Below are 16362 nucleotides of genomic sequence, written 5' to 3'. Positions count from 1 at the left end.
TTGCTCTTTTCATGAATACAAGAGTAAAAAATGTTGGGCGACCCTCCGTCCAGCAAAAAATAAAAAGACATGACCCTCCCCTATTTTCCTCCGGTGGTCCATTCCATAAATACCGAACGGTCCCTTAGACAATTCTGAGAGTTTGAGAGAGGAGACCAAGTATTTGTTTGTAATGTAATGTTATGTGTTAGAAGTCATGTTCTCAACTGCAACAGTATTTATAAGTCCATAGGCTGTGCACTTGTATGTGCATAACACAATACCTAAGTTATCCAACTTACTAACTGCTTAGCCAGTGAAAAGAGTTGTATAATGTCTTATTTGGGTCTAGAGGAGCTTGGAAAATAATTCCTGATGATGTCATTAGGATTATCTTGATTTGGGTTTAAAGACTAAAGTTGTTTTTTTCAACAGAAAGCTTGTGTTACAAAGCTTGCAGTTTGAAACATCTGAAATCAGGCAGGGAGGGTGGAGCAAAAAATTAGGATGCATAATGGGAAGATTAGGATCAAGCCATTTTTAGTGCTTGGCCCATATTAAGGAAAAAGTCAGGATATCTTGGGGTCTCATTTATAAACGTGGCGTACGCACAAAATGGGGCTGAAAACGTGCGTATGCCACTTCCCACGCAAAGGTTGTGATTTATAAAGAACAAACTTGACGGGACAATGTGCGGTCCTCCTCGCAAACTCTGAACCATGCGTACGCACATTTTGGAGACAAAATAGGAATTGGCGACACAGATGGTGAGGTGGTGAACTGAAGTCAGACTGCAGAAAGTAAATGGGAATAAGATTACTCGTAATATTTTCTAGTATTGATGCGTCACGCAAATTTTTTCACTCCATATCATCCACGTTACCATGAAGATGAAATCCAGCAGTGTTATTTACGCTTGTACTGAGTGATAACTGTTCCATAAACACCTTCAACTCAAATCTTAAATAGAAATTTGTTCTTAATATTTAATCGGCGCTGTCTCGCCGTCACATTGTCCGCTACGGAGCGCAGGAGGAGGAGATGGCCGACTGCATGGAATATCAAATACCCTAGCATTAGATAACGGCAGAGCACAGTGTAAATTCCTAAATATCTGTCTTTAAAACTGTGCATATATCATCAAAGGTCAAAGTCTGAAAATGCAGCCGTTAAGCTCTCGCGCAATCGTTACCCTTAATTTCCTCGTTATCAGCCCGAACTTTAATACTGTTTGTGACAAAACCTGCATGAAGAAAAGTGTGTTTGCCTATTAGACTTTCTTTCGCCTTCAAATTGTATCTCAGAGTGGGGGATAACACTAGTTGATGCTGTGTTGGCAAGATGTTAACAATCACAAATTGTTGTAAACATATAAATACTGCGGTGAACCTGTGCGTAATGCTGCATGATGGCACTGCTGGCCCTGCAGGAGGACTACGCTAATGGAAGAATCAGGAGAAAAAGAGACGTCAGTGACCATGACGATGACTGGTTTATATGCCGATCTAGATTTTCTAAAGCTGAGCTCTTGGATCTATGTACTGAACTGGGTCCAGTAGAAAGGGAAATGCGCCGGAACCATGCCATCCCGGTCCAAATACAGGTCCTCGCCACTCTGGGGGATACCGGCTGTTTCCAGTGGGAAATGTCAGACAGCTAAGTGTTTTAAAAAAAATTAATATTATATTTAATCTTCAACTTTATCACTAAGGCTTGTTATATATATATAATATATAGTTATGTTAAATCTTATACTTCTCGTATATCGAAGCTGTCCCCGAGTGCCGTAATGCCTGCTGTTTTGGACGTATTATTAATATATATAGTCTATACATCAGGGTTCCATACACTGTGCAAGAACAGGCTGAAATTATAATTCAATTTGCAGCAATTCCTGAACGTCTGAGAAGTTTTTTGCTTTTTCTCGGCCAGTCATCATGATTCGGTATAACAACTGCCAGTGTCATTCATACACTGATTAGCATTCACGAGGTGCTTTGTATTGACTATTTATGGTTAAAAATGGGCATGTACAGGGCGGGATAAGAGACTGATCCACGTACGCACGCTTGTAGGTAAACTCTGATTTATAAAGGGAACATTGCTTTCAGGTGTGCGTACACACGGTTTTATAAATCTGACTTTTTTTTGCCGTACGTCATTTTGGGCCTTTGGGCGTACGTACACTTTTAGTAAGGATCCTACGCACAGTTTTATAAATGAGACCCCTGGCCTATGCAGCTTCAATTTTGACCATTCTTCTTCTAATCTGTCTCTCACAAGTTGTCCAACTTTATCAAAAAGCAATATTAACTAACTTGATTACTCATTTAACAAACTTAATATAAATATTTTAAATAAAAAGGGTACAAACATAGCTGTAAAGGTGTTGGTGTGTGTTGTAGGAACCAGAGGGAGGACATTTTTAAACTACGCAGGAAGCTATTCCATCTTACATGCATTGCATTCACTCGGGGTCACACAAGTACCAACACATACCACATACTGTACTCATTCATGCTCACATATATAAAAAGGCAGAAGCAATAATGGAGGTGAAAACATGGTCAAGGTCATCTGGGCAACTTCTCTCCATCACACACATAAATGGAGGGTCCGTGCTGTTCTGTTTAATAGTCAATATCAGCAAGAGCACATCATATGCTTACATATTCGTTCACAAGCACCTGTACAAACAGCCTTAAAGCACTGACACACACTTTGCTGCAATAACTCTAGCTCTGTGTTGCACATGCTGTGTCATTCTGATGCTTCTCGTGCTTACTAAATGAGCAACATCATTTGTTCTGGTACAACTGCTGGTGGTGCATGTGAAATGTGGCTCCCCATAGCTAAAAATCTATTTGTGTGTGTGTTAGTGCCCAGTGGGAGGGACGAGGATGCGTGTTTGCCCCAAGTACTTATAAGACAAGTGGCTGTTATGTTCCTTACACACATCAAATAGGGAAACCACATGTGTTGCTGCATGGTACTGTATGCAAAGCAACAAATCTGGGTTGCAAAAGGGTTAGATTTAAATGTCACTTAGACCAGAAATCACACAGGGAAATACGTTGTATAATAATATATGTTAAAACCTCCGCAAAATCACTTTTTCACATAATTTTTGTATGTCAGTCTTGATTTCTTTCTTCATATGAACTACTGCTACATAATACTGCTTTTTTTTACTTCCTTGAACTACCTATTTTTATTACCTTTTTAAACGATGGCACTGCCTCTTAGCCGCTGCTATGCGAGATGCGAAGCTTGGCCGCACCAAGCACCACTTAACAGCTGCAGCCCAGAAAAGACATTCCAGATAAGTTGAGCTCAGTGGGTGAAAGCTCCCGTAGAGCACCCGGCAACCCTGGTTTATTGTCCCAACAACCGGCGGTAATGTCACACCTCAATGTGCAACTTAGCCTTGACACCTTACACACTGGCTTGATGCCCTGCGGTGGTTTTAGAACACCACTGGGCCCAGTTACCGTGTCCTGGCGAATGACACTCACTAGCAAGGTGACTCGGTGCTTGCCCTGCTGTAAATGGCACTACTTCACATCAGATTGATAGTAGTGGTGCGTGTGGTTTTCTGTACAAGAGTGTGTGTGTCCTTACCTGCAATGGTCCCTCTCGCTCTCTCTCTCTCTCTCTCTGGTTAATTGGTTAATGGGATGCATGACATCAGCCTGAGGAAGAGAGCAGCGGCAGAAATAAGACGGCAGCACTGTATTCATGGCTTGTCACAACAACGAGAGCTTCGGTGAAGTCGATGGCATGAGATAATGAAACTAAACATTGCTATCTCAATTGTACAAAGAGGCCATCTTTACCTGTGTGATGCATAAAACAGGATCAGCAGTTAATTGATTTAGCATGTCATGTTAAATTTGCATGTAATTTAAAAACAAACCACTGGATGTAACAATACAAATACAGGCGAAAATTTACTGGGCTGAAATGCAGCTTTTATGGGGTGAAGTCTGCAATCTTGCCTTGATTCTGCCGCTACACTCACATGGCATACAGTAATCCTTTCATGTCTGCTGCAGTACTGGTCAGCTGAACACTACTGCATGCTGTTGCTTTCTGATCCAGCTGCCAGTGCTGTAGCATTTAAAAAGCCCCACCTTCACTCTAGGGTCCACCTATAGGCTCTGAATCCATCGGCATGTCCAAAACCAAACCACATACTTATTCTTAGCAGTTTTTGTTAAATAGTGTGTTTACACTGGCAAAGTATGTATACTAAAACCAGAAAGAATGCATACTAAATTCAGTCAAATATTCTCCCACAATGCAATGCACAGTTCCTGAGGATCTTGGAAAACATTCAAAGAAAGACATTGTGCTTTCTGTTTGTGAAGTTTAACTGGCAGTGACATTTCAAAGCTGCATTTTCATGGACGTTTGATCACAACGTACCATATCACTTCCTGTTAGTATAAAGCGATATAGTATGTTAATTTTTTTGTTTGTACGAATTGCTAAAACAGTCAACTGGGTTTAACTGTACGGGCAGAGGTGAAGTCAAAACCTTGATGCCAAACATCAACTCTGTATATATTCTACGTAAATTAGCTCCTTATGACCTCATAAGGAGCAAGATTCCAGATCGGCCCATCTGAGCTTTCATTTTCTCAAAGGCAGAGCAGGATACCCAGGGCTCGGTTTACACCTATCGCCATTTCAAACAACTGGGGGACCATAGGCAGGCTGGGGGAACGCATATTAATGTTAAAAAAAATTAATAAAATGTTCATGCCATGGGACCTTTAACATGCCAAAAACATAGCAATGTATTAGTAACAAGTAACAATATGTCTCGCAGCAGTCAATGTTCTTAGACAAATGTACACAGATATTGGCACTTTGGACCCACTTAGCAGTCAAATGGGAACACTTGTTCTTATAAATAGATGCACGCCATAATTTACATGATTAAAGACTCAAGCAGCTGTTGGTTTGCAACATCCTTAGTCACTGTGGATTTCATGATTTCAGAGTCTTTTGACAGTGAGTCTGGGCTAGTCTCTCTCCTGTCCACAGGCACAAGTTACTACTACTTGCCATAATAGGCACTGCTAAAATCGAAGGCTCTCTTCTCAAACTCCCCAAAACACAGTGAAACAGTCTGGCCGTCCTCTTCTTTGTGTAGGAAAACTTAATTGAAATAACCGAGAGAAGGTCTTTAATTTGTGTTGCAGTATGGAAATACTTTAGATAATTTGATTTAACAAATCACATTTTCAGACATCTTTTTTGTTACTAAGACTAATGGGTGTCCTAATATTCATAATTATAATCATTATTGCATGGATTCTGTTTGTGTCTGTCAAATCAGTATATGCGTTATTACCTGAAGCCCTGATTTCAACATCAACTCAAATTTTTAACATTTTAATACATTTTTCTTTTGCTAGGACAGCAATTAGTAATAAACAAAAAACTGTGGACGTTGCAAATAGAGTTACTGTAAATGTGGGCATGCCGTACAGACCATCATACACATCCAAATGCACATACTCTTAAGTGCACACACAAAAACACAGCCTTTATCTCGTAGATAAAAACAGCTCCATTTGGGCATTGGCTCCGAGCACTAGAAGATAACACTGGAAATTAGAGCGTATAAAAGCTTCCCTATTGGGAGTGCCATCAATGGGTTTACTGGCAAATTTTACAGTGTGTGTTCATACTCAGTGTGTTCATGTGTGATTATAATGTACTGTATGCATGTGCTGTGCATGCAGCATGCACTTGTGTGTGCTTAACAAGTGCACACGTGATGTGCAAGTGTGTGTGCCTTTTATCTAAGTGGGAGAGTGGAAGCATCTGGAGATTTGTATCCCCCCCCCCCCACCTTCTGCGCGTCTCTCTTTTACTTCTTCTTCTTCTCACTCCTGTTCATTCTTTCTCATGGTTTGATTTGAGGCAGAACTCAATTCCTCAATTCCACACCCTGAGTGCTGTTGATAAGGGTCCCGCTTGCTGCAGTCGGGCCTCAGAGAGGGACACAGCGTGCACTCAGAATGGCAGAAAATCGAATTCCTCAAGACAATGAGGTCCATTTGTAGAGTTAAGCCGGATGAAAGGCCCATATTTAGCCAGCCACTGTTTCAGCAACCATCTCCCTGTTTCCCATTGTTGGCCAGAGAAAAATAAAAGCTTATTTAAGAGAAAGCAAAGTTGTGTTTTGGCTCTAATAATTAGCCGAGAAGCCAGCTGGACTGCTGGTGTTTCATTCTACATGCTTTCTCTTCCTATTTTAACATATCTATGCATTTTATTCTATGGATGATTGACAGATACTTTCACCGCTTTTAACCCATTGACAGAAAATAACAAAAAACTAATTATCATAGAGTGGATTACTGTATCACGCACGTAAAAGGTTTTTGGTATCAATCACACAATTAGTTAAATTGAATTTGTTTCATTTTAAACTATCAGCTTTCAGTGTGAGAAAATATTATATACAACATTGCAAAATGTATTACAGTTGTGCCATTTCTAAAAAGCAACATAATCAAATTCTACAAAATGTACTGTTAATACAATAAAAGACAAAGTTGCTAATTGACAACATGAGCAGCTTAATGCAAGATAATAAGGGTAAATGGGATGTTACAGTCCGGCCCATGAGTGTTCACTGAAGCAGACAACCATTAGTTCCAGTTATTCCTCATTAACTATATGTTCCATTGATTCCTCCAATGGTGCGGTAAATGGAACAGACCTCAGTCAATGATCTGCCGGCAAACAATCTTTTTGATTAGGAAGTGACATCATCCACAAATAACACAGTTCTGTTTTTACACAAGCTTTACCTTCTGGAGCTACATAGGTCTTTGTGTACAATTAGAATGGCATGGTCGTCATTTTGGTCGACTTAAAAGGTCAATTTGACAATCTTTTGTGGTTGAAAGATACGGAGTTGCGACGTGGGAGGATCTGCTGGTTCTTTTTCCCAATTCTGTATTAAAAAAAAAAATCACCATTATCTTTACTTTGTTTCTGAGAAATGATGTTTTGTCATTTTGGCATAGTAGACGACTCCATATACTACCCATGAGTCTTAATGTAGCTGTTGTTGCTATGGAGTGTTAACAGATTAACAAAACGCAGCCCCATAGTAGCTGAATTCATCAAAAATTAACTCAGAAATTAAAAGAATAAATTGATTTAAGCTGCAGATTGTAAAACCACAGTCATCTCAGCAATAAAAGAGGTGCGTTTAGGGTGTCTCCAAATCCACGCCGGGTGCATGGTTCAAAAGGGTTGTACTTAGTGTCTTCATTAATTCATAGGTGTGTTTTGGGCGTAACATGCAATAAACCAATTAGAGTGTCATCTCCCATTCTCTTTAAAAGCCAGGTGCATTTGTACCTTGGCGCATTGCTATTATGATGGCGGATTTGCACCGTAATATTTTTATTTGTAATCCGTTGCACGTTTATGTGCTGCTGCGCTTCCCTGTTTGTGTTTAACAAGCATAGTGTGCACGCACTGTGCACGAGCCTAGGCGCGTTTTACTAATTCGCTGCTAAAATAACAGTGAAATGCTGCGCTATTGACTTTAGACCAGGTTTTTGTTGGTCAATGGCACGATCACTTCCCGTTGCCTCAAGATAGCAATACGCCAAGAATTCACCTCAACACACCTCCCTGTAAGACCAGCACGCCCATGGGTCAAAGATGGGCGCAGTGTATTTGCTATTTAAACGATGCGGGCGCTGGACAGAAAATTGACAACTGCGCTGGTCGTAAACTAGAAAAAGACACTTGCGTCGGGCTTTGTGCTGCGCCGGGTGCAAGATAGGGCCCTTGATGTTTCTAGCCAAAATGCACCTTGGGGGTTGTCATTAAAATCTCCTGCAGAATTTATATGTACACAAGCTTGTATCCTTGATTTTGTTACGAAAAGAAGCAGATATTTTGTAGTGCAGTTGTTAAATCTTTTGGACTGACGATTCAACCAGGAGAATTTAATGTCATGTAATATTGTCTTTAGGAAAAATGAATGGGACTTTTACTTCCAGAACCAGGGGCATTTGAAATAACTCCCTTTTTCTTTTTCCGTGTTTGAAAGGTATACTTTATAGAATAGAGCTGTAGATCAAAATATTATATATCTAGTTTACAATCTAATAAATAGAATTTCAAGTAGGTTGCATTTAGGTTAAACAAGTTTGGAGTAAGGTACTGACATGTGAGCTGATAACAAAAGATATAGAAAACTGAGAAGTGATCCTAATTTCCACCTCGAACTAAGAAAGAATCACCAGGAAACAAAATGTGCCCAAAGAAGGTTATTGGTATAGCGCTGATTAATTAATTTTGCTGTAAAATGTCTGTGAATACGATGCAGAGAGAGAAGGAAACTGATGCAAAGATAAACAATATGTGGAAGACTGACCAAAACATAGCAGTAACAACTTCTTATTTCCTTGTCAATGTGTTCCCTGCAGTGTGAAGCAAGTCAAGGCAGATGAGCACCAATTGCCTGACTCTTCACCTCCATCCAATCAACTCTTCCTCCCCCTCCCGTTGGAACTGCAGCTGAGACAGTCCTATAATGATGATTTTTAACGGCCCTTAGACCTGCTGCGATCCACACAGGATTCTACATGCATTGCTGCCATTTTCCTCTGATGCATGCTCGCTGCCCCTCTGACAGCCTCCCACAGAGCGATGGGAGGAGGGGAAGAAGAGACATACATGGAAAGAAAGGCAAACAGAGGAGGTACGACTATGAAAGCAAAGACAAAGGAGAAATGCTTGTTTTCAACGTGAATCACAGTGCCACTTTCTTTCTTCCTTCTCGTGTCTTTGTTGTTTATTTGTTGCGGGGGAATGCTCGACGATAAAACGAAGGGAGGTGATGAGGAGCAAACACAGACTTGATGACTTGTGTGTTTTTGGCATGGCCAATAGGAGGAAGGAGTACAGTTTTATTGGCATTGATTGGAGCATTATACTGTGCATTGTTGCAAGATTATTGCATTAACTGGCCTGACTTAATCATATTAGGGATGCGAGAGAAGAGAATGGAGTATGTCATACCCTTGCACATACACACATCATAGCCTGGGCCTTTCTGCTCGGTTGGTGTATTTGGCAGCATGCCAGGCAGCTACAAGAACTGTGGGAAGTTTGCTGACTTCACTGACAAATGGACTTTTATGTCTCGAAAGGGGAAGGTAACTTTTTCGGGGTGATGATTTATGTTGTGTTTCTGTCCTCAATGACTGCTGCGATCTACCCTTACAGAGTCCGTCAGATTTTAGATTGGACCTATTGTTCTGATCGCTTGGAGATGACATGCCTTTGTTCTCTAAAACAATGAAAATAGATCAATTGAAAATACAATTTCTGTGGTAACCTAACTTTTTTGCTGTGAGCAAAATTCCTTCAAAAGTTCTCCCAACACCTGACCCCGCTAGAGGAAGTGTTCGTGAGAGGAAGTGACATGGCCGACCAAAGTAAGGATCATTTTTTAATTGGTGTGCCTTCTACGCCTCATTGCCTCATGACCTGCTTTATGCAACCACCCTCGCAGTTCTAGGAGAGAAATTGTGCCTCGTCAGTATCTATAAAAAACAGTGTTCCCTAGAGCCCAGCTCAGGCTGCACTAGAGGTTAATTGACCCCAGGCAGCCGACCTCCCTTCACCCCAGTCAGGGGGCCACTCATCTTGAGTACTGAAGCTCTCAAAGCTGGCCTCTCATGTGGAAGTCTGCTCCTTTCCCATTTCCTTCTGAACCACAGGCTTTTAACGGTGTTGTCCCTCTTTCCCCTCTCACTCTATTCGTCTGTCTCAGTCTATCTCTATGTTTCTTTCACTTTATCTGTGTATATCTTTCCACACATAATGAGACACTTCACTCCTCAGAGACGTGCTGAGGTCTGCTGCCAGGACCCCACCTGTTCACCACAGGCCCCTGCACCTCCTAGCTGCCCTCATTAGTGCCTGGGTGAATACTGATGCTCTGCATGTGTCTGTCTCCATGTTGATCACAGCCAGAGTATATCAGGTGTCAATTATGGATGCATGCATGTAGGCTTGGGCGGTCTCAAGGTATTACGGTATACCAGGGCATTTAGAAACTCAACCTGAAGATGGGCAGGCCCTGCAACAAGCTCTAACGTAGAGCTAACGAGAGATGAAACAGCTGGATAAAAATGGGTTTTGTGGGATAAAATAAACTACTTTAAATTCACCAAATTCCCTACACAACTTCCTGTGCAGATGGAGTCATTCTAACTCACAATGTGTGAACCTCACAAAACCCTCAACAGGTTTGGTAAGCATCACCATGGCCACAATCTCAAAGCCCCCAGCCAGCCCAAACTTATAAATACGCAACCTCACACATACTGAAAACCCATGGTTTTCTCTTCAGCAGTCAGAGAATTTCAAAAAGCCCCATTCTCTGCTGTGATAATTACCCATGCTGCTCTCTGATGGAACATTTGCATAATCATCATCAGCCATTCACAGAGGACACACAAAGGATTATAATGAGGCAACAGAGAAACAAGAAGCATTTCAGGGAGCCATTGAAGAGTCGCACTAAGAGGGCAGTCATTGTCAATCAATATTGTGCAGAAAACGCCACCAAACAGGACGAGAGATGTTACGATCATCGGTTTAGGGGAAAATCAATCACAAATATGCTTTGGCCAATGTGTCCCCAAGTGTTCATGTTGCATAACTCGCAGTAGTCTTCTTAGGTTACGGAGATGCTGTATTTGTGGAGTTGGTGGAGAGGTGAGCCAGAGAACGGGGAGTGAAAAAAAGCCTCTTATCCTGAACAAACTTGCTGTTTCAACAATCACAGAAGGTGGCTGTCGCAGCAGGAGCGCTCAGATACACCTACCTTTAAATCCACAGTTATTTCTCCAAACTTTGTTCTAACTTGCTAAAGCATGAGTTGTTGTGCAAAGCAGTAGATATCAGGTAAACCTTTTTTTTTTTTACCGCAAAATGTAGTTTAGTGTAAACTCTGCATAAGATGCTGTTCACTCACATATCTTACCACAGACATACTTTGATTTTATACACTGAAATGCCTGGTCCAATTCTTTTGCGGCATTTGAAAGATGACAAAAATAAAAGTATTTAATGAAGGAGCCTTTCTTATGCACAGGAAATTAAATTAAAAGGAATAAACCACTTCAACAACAAATAACGCAAATGAGCCAATTCTAGGTTGTGAGAGATGTGAGCATGTTTTAAAAACAGATGATTTGTTTCCACCTTCAACAGCTGCGTGCAGGGGCTCAGGTGTGTTTCCATATCTCTGGAGGCTACTGGATCTTATACAGCCTTTTTATGAAAGGTTCATCACTTCAGCTGTGTAGTCCTGTCAATTTAATGATAAGGAAGCTGGAAAGTAACATGTACAAGGACATTTACATTATTAAAAATTCTGTTTCTGTTAAGAACATGATTTTCAGGTCAGGCTTTTTTGATTGCCTGTGGAAGCTTTTATCCAATCCAAATTAATTTATTAAGCACATTTAAAAACAGTTGACCAAAGTGCTGTACAAAAATAACCCACAAAACCCCTTAAACAACACAAATACACACACAAACCTCAAGTTTATGATGTGTTTTAACACAGGATTTCAAAACCGGCAGTGTAGGGGTCAGCCTGACATGCAGAGGCAACTCGTTCCAGAGTTTGGGGGCTACAACTGCAAAGGGGGCCCCTGTGCTTCAAAATTGATCTTGGGACAACCAGTAACAAGAGGTCAGCGGACCCGAGTGACCTTGAAGGGACGTGTGGTTGTAGAAGGTCAACCACGTCCCATTAAAGTGCATCATCCTGCATTAACCATTTCAATGCTGGGATCAGGATAAACAATATTCTTTGTCTTTTCGGAGGGTCGCTGTGTTCGATAAGGCAATCATTAAGTTGGAAATTCTTGCTGCGACTTGGCGGATTACACGTACATATCAATGACAGTTTGCTGTGTTTCAAGGCCTGGGTGAGGTACAAACGTAACCGATGTCTCTGGTCCCCTGCCAGCACAAACATAATTTCTCTCTTTTTTCTGTATTTGGAAGAATGTGGAAGAGCGTCAAAAACACGTCATAGCAGTTCTCGGGAGGGGGTCCCATACTGTATATGGTTTCCCTCCACTGCATGGGATAAACCAGGCAATTGTTGCAGAAAACACACATTTTTGTTCCTCACCTCATGTCTGTCACGTCAAGCCCTTATCGGGCTGATACTGTGTAGCCCCTTTTCCACTGACCTGTTTTTTTTGCCCAGTGGGTCCTAGTAGCATCACTCAGAGAAGTACTAGTGTTGGAACTTGATCTTTTTGCGCAGTGTCCTAGGGACAAACACAAATCGTCTATAGAGCTTTTTTCCACCACAGTCCACAGTTAGGGATTACTTAACTAGAAAACGGATGTGTGCACATCAAAGAGAATGCATCTGCACTTTGAAGTCAAAGAGCTTTATTTATTAGATGTCGGGACAGGGAACTGAAAACTATATGGGTAAGGCATATCAAGGGGGCACATGTTCTATCACCCAATCCAGGGAATGACTTATGAAGGCTCCATACCGTGCTGGCTTAAACATTAATGTTAAACTAATAACAGAGCACTGTGAATCAATGATTCAGGGTAAGATGATCATAATGCTTGCTGAGTTTAAGGTATCAAAACATTAGCCTTACATGGCTATACCACACATTAGGTTAAACCACGACATGTGAAGTAAATGCACACGGCGCTGCCATTGTCTCACTGACTCAATAAATTCAGATTCAGATTCATTTTATTTAAAACAGGGACAATGCACAAGTTAACATTAACCTTGTATAAGAACAAGGAGAGATGCACTGTGCCAGGTTGTAGCACAAGTGCTATTTTCCGCCCGTAGTCCCTTAACAGGTCATAACACAATAAAAATGTCATGCAAGTGAAATACAAAACATAATAACAAAATATACAATTTTACAACCACAGTCACACAATTAAAAACTATCATGTGCTCAATTGTTCCCCCTTCCTAAAACCACCCCCCCCACACCAACAAAGCTATGCACTCAAAATCCTTATATCTCCCAACACACACACACACACACACACACACACACACACACACACACACACACACACCTTCCATTGGCCCGCTGAGGCTGAGGCACACACACACCTCATAAATGTGTGCATAAAGCAGTCACTGACGGGTAAGATATGGTTTATGTAAACAACAAGCGAATTATGCATTTAGCCATTGAGCCGGATGTGAGCAACATCTGCCCACTGTACTGTGCAGTCGGCTAGCTTATTCGAGGAGCGCGGGCAGAACAGCCAACCTGTGGGGAGAAGTGCCATCCTTGAGCTGTTTCTCCTCAAAAAAACATCCTGCATGCCTGTCTGTGTCCCCCTCCCTTCCTTCCCATCTCTCTTTCTCCAGCTCCCTCACCTCACAAAACTCCCCCATGAAGGGACTTGTCATCTGTACACCTCCTCCTTGTCATGTTTTTCCTTCCACCCCCCCCCCAACTCCCTCCTCTCTGTAACTTTCACTTGCTCTGCCTTGTCTTCCTCTGAGCCAGTCCATAGTGACAGTGCTGCTTCTTCCTCTGGATGCTGCTGGGTTGACAGGGAGAGGGGAGGCCCAGAAAGAACAGAGAGACCTGCTTGCACTCTCGCCAAGATAGGCAAGGAAGGAGGAAAAAAGAAACAGAAAGAGAGATAGTGAAGGAGAAGGAAAGGCATGCATAGAGAAAGAAGGAAGGGAAGTTAAAAAGAATTAGGAGGGAGAAAAGAGGCAGGTTGATCTCAGAGAGACAAAGCAGGAGAAAAAAGGGAGAGATATAGAGCGAAAAGATGAGTGATTAAGAAAAAAGAGATAAAGAAGGGAGCAGAGAGTATGCAGTCAGGGCTATGGGGATATGAAACATCCTCAGGCAATATTCCTTAGTCTCCGCTCTCTCATGGTGAAAAGAAAAAACTCATCTTTTATGCCGTAAACTTTGCCGCGTTGTAGACAGGGCTTAGGAGTAAGTGCAGCGTAGCGAGTATGATGAGGAATACAAATGTTAACTCTCCTGACTGCATAATATAGGGACTACGGTAAAGCATTAAGTTGTTACTGTTGTCTTTTTGACAAGGGGATCGGAGCAACCACCAGGCTGCCAGAGAGGTTGAGGAAAATGAACTTGTGGCCGAGCTGACCCAGACTTATTACAGTGCAGCCACACTTAGTAATAAATTTTTTTTGCTTACATACATACATACATACATACATACTTACACACACACACACACACACACACACACACACACACACACACACACACACACACACACACACAGAGGATAGCTATTTCTTTAGCAGGCGCGATGAATTGACCGTTTGCTAAACCTTCCCTGAACAGCAATTTTCCATTCGTAGCTTGGCAGCTGTAACTAGGCACAGCAGGTCTGTCAAGATTTGGAGTTCTTAACAGTTTTTTATTTATTTTTTTAAATAACTGCACATTATTTCCAAGGCCAGGAGCTAGCATATCACTAATAACACTTACGTCCCCGTTCACGTATGCTAAGCAGCCAAACAGGGTTACATTAGAAGGAAATAATAGTATAGTGATCTTATATTTTTTCGCATCATACTTAGGGACTAGCTCAACAATTCAATATAACAATAATGCTGTTTCTCTCATCTTCTATACCGTCTATAAGCTGCTGACTTTTTGCCTGGGACATGCAGCTTTGGTCTTTTAGCATGATGTCACGTATGAAGCCATATATTTAAGACCCACTAAGATTCTCGTTTTAGAATGAGTAAACTGGAAATGTTAAAAAGTCAGTCGGACACTGCTTTTGTGTACCTCTGAGGGAAAATCAAGGACCTATTGTTACAAATTATAAATATATATTTTTTAAGACTTTTTTGGGGCATTTTATTTTATTAGATAGTGATAGTAGACAGACAGGAAAGGGGGAGAGAGAGAAGAGAGAGGACGACACACAGCAAAGGACCCCAGGTCGGATTCAAACCTGGGCCGCTGCCAGAAAGCATGTTCTACCAGGGGAGCTAGAGGTCACCCCCCAAACTACAAAGAATTTTGAGTGGTAATTCTCAACTGTTATCACTGTTAACTTCATATGTGTCGTGCCAGAACACAAGACAGGCATAGCAACTGTAACTAAGAGGAGGGCGTGGTTTAGCAAATGGTCAATTAACTAAGAAATTGCCACATACAGTATGTGAGTGTTTGAAGAAGCTGCTTTATTATTTCAATTTTAAAATATCCTGCATATTAATTAGCACTTAGCAACCTTTTTGTCTGACCACACTTGGAGATTGTGCCTAAGGCTATGAAGTGTGTGTGCATCTGTATGTGTGCATATGTGTGTGGGAGGTTCAGAGAGGTGTGTGGGCGCAACTGAAGCATTATGAATGCTTTAGAAGAACAATAGCAGTAGAGCTAGCATGACAAGTCTTGCACTCTCACCCTCATTCTTTTGCTCTCTTTCACTCTTTCTTTCTCTGTCATCACTATGAAGTAAATTGGCCTGCTGCACAACAGCCAGATAGTCTTTTAATGTGAAGTAGGTCATCACATACTGTGGCATTATGACTCACTCAGGATCCAGCATGCGGACTCTAAGTCTTTTTCCATTTTATCATTACAGATGTCTACTTGCATGTATTGTGAACGTTATGCAAATTGATAAAGTATATGTGATGTTTTCAGTTTTCATCACTACGGGAGGTAAAGCAAATAGGCCTATTTTCTATCTTATATATCTCATTAATGTATTTATTGACATACTGTATGAGAAGATATTTTACATCCCAGATAGCATGCTGCGTAACATCAAAGACAGCATGGTGTTTTTTTTAACCCATTCAGGGTTATTACTTGTGTGGATATTCTTTTATCATCCATCACAGAAGTATGATTATCAGGAAGAAAATACTATTTCCCTCAGTTGTTTATAAAGGGCAGCACGTTTACTTCCAGATATATCTAAGATATATCTGTATTTATTGTATTCGGTCTTATTTTATTCTTGGCACACGCAAGGCAAATATCAAGGGAATAAAGAGCATAATTGGAATTTTGAGACCTGAGTTTTGGAGTCTGGCTACAACCAGGTTTGTCATTTCTTCGGGGCTTTAACCAAAGCACATGCTGCCTGTTCTGTCTTGGACAGATGAGCCCAAACCTGCACTGAGTCTTAACTATTATTTAAAGAATCATCTATGAGGGCTAATGTTTGAGGTCACTGCTATTGTAGTGGGTGTGATTAGCTAGAAATAGATTTGGAATCAGAGCTAAGTATGGCATCTTCAAGGGAATGTGATTGGTGTGAACCTGAAAGGCTTCCAGCACTGGA

General features: G+C 41.3%; 1 long non-coding RNA gene across 2 annotated transcripts in view; it reads right to left on the bottom strand.

Moving 5' to 3' along the window:
• Nucleotides 1-16362, bottom strand: part of LOC120553146 — a 283955-nt gene that overhangs the window by 86846 nt on the left and 180747 nt on the right. For both annotated transcript variants that reach the window (XR_005638114.1, XR_005638116.1), the window contains one exon: nucleotides 3601-3671. This is a non-coding gene — a long non-coding RNA (uncharacterized LOC120553146). The remainder of the gene's footprint in view (nucleotides 1-3600; nucleotides 3672-16362) is intronic.

Source organism: Perca fluviatilis, chromosome 23 (assembly GCF_010015445.1).
Source record: "Perca fluviatilis chromosome 23, GENO_Pfluv_1.0, whole genome shotgun sequence".
Lineage (NCBI taxonomy): Eukaryota > Metazoa > Chordata > Actinopteri > Perciformes > Percidae > Perca > Perca fluviatilis.
This window is presented reverse-complemented; position numbering and strand designations above follow the sequence as displayed.